Genomic DNA, 292 nt, shown 5'->3' on the forward strand with positions numbered 1-292 from the left:
AACAGCAACGTCCTAATAAGTGAAGAAACACAATACAAATTCTTCCGTGTAAACATTAGATATGTGGGTAGACCACTTTTTTTGTTTATCTACTTTAATTAAGAGGAATCTAGCATTTGCTTCGAAATATTTCATGGCTCGAATTTCTTTTCCTTCACTAGGTTGTTTTCTTTTCCAAATAACTTTTGTTTGCATATAATATTATGGAGTGAGTCACTGGAAGCCTAAATAAATGTTGACGACGAATACCATCAATATACAATAGTGCTTAAGTGTTAAACTACACCTGTTA

The 292-nt window shown here is 32.2% G+C and overlaps 1 pseudogene; it reads left to right on the forward strand.

Moving 5' to 3' along the window:
• Positions 1-292, forward strand: part of LOC119585892 — a 6,845-nt pseudogene that overhangs the window by 3,364 nt on the left and 3,189 nt on the right.

The sequence above is a fragment of the Penaeus monodon genome, chromosome 20 (assembly GCF_015228065.2).
Source record: "Penaeus monodon isolate SGIC_2016 chromosome 20, NSTDA_Pmon_1, whole genome shotgun sequence".
Lineage (NCBI taxonomy): Eukaryota > Metazoa > Arthropoda > Malacostraca > Decapoda > Penaeidae > Penaeus > Penaeus monodon.